Raw genomic sequence first — 692 nt, forward strand, 5'->3', positions numbered from 1 at the left:
TGTATTTTTCTGAAGCTGGAAACGGGGAGAGACAGTCAGACAGACTCCCACATGTGCCCGACCGGGATCCACTCGGCACGCCCACCAGGGGGCAACGCTCTGCCCCTCCGGGGTGTCGCTCTGTTGCCACCAGAGCCATTCTAGTGCCTGGGGCAGAGGCCAAGAAGCCATCCCCAGTGCCCGGGCCATCTTTGCTCCAATGGAGCCTCGCTGCAGGAGGGGAAGAGAGAGACAGAGGAAGGAGTTGGGGAGGGGTGGAGAAGCAGATGGGCGCTTCTCCTGTGTGCCCTGGCTGGGAATCAAACCCGGGACTTCTGCACAGCAGGCTGACACTCTACCACTGAGCCAATCGGCCAGGGCTGGATAGCTATTTTAAATTGGGTGGTCAGGAATGGCTGTGTAGGAAAGGCATCTTCAAAAGAGACATGAGTCAGTGAAGCCCTGAAATGGGAAAAGATCAGTGTCTATGAAGGACAGAAGAATGGCTGGTGTGTTGGAGAGTGGAAGTAGTTTCTGAGAAGGTTATAAAATTATATTTATGAGATTATTTCAAGGTTTTCAGAAGCTAAGAATTTAAACTGTATCTTGAATGTGTTTCTAGGTGTGTTAGAAAGTGATGGTAGGTTTTAAGCAGGAATTTGACAAGATCTGATTTACTTAAAAGGTTATCTTATCTGCTTCATGGAAAATGA

At 49.4% G+C, this 692-nt stretch overlaps 1 non-coding gene across 1 annotated transcript; it reads right to left on the reverse strand.

The window, feature by feature from the left end:
* Positions 1–284: 284 nt before the first annotated feature.
* TRNAS-GCU (transfer RNA serine (anticodon GCU)) lies at positions 285–360 on the reverse strand. Its single transcript has one exon. It is a non-coding gene; the product is annotated as a tRNA-Ser (tRNA).
* Positions 361–692: the final 332 nt, after the last annotated feature.

The sequence above is a fragment of the Saccopteryx bilineata genome, chromosome 5 (assembly GCF_036850765.1).
Source record: "Saccopteryx bilineata isolate mSacBil1 chromosome 5, mSacBil1_pri_phased_curated, whole genome shotgun sequence".
In the NCBI taxonomy this organism is placed as follows: domain Eukaryota; kingdom Metazoa; phylum Chordata; class Mammalia; order Chiroptera; family Emballonuridae; genus Saccopteryx; species Saccopteryx bilineata.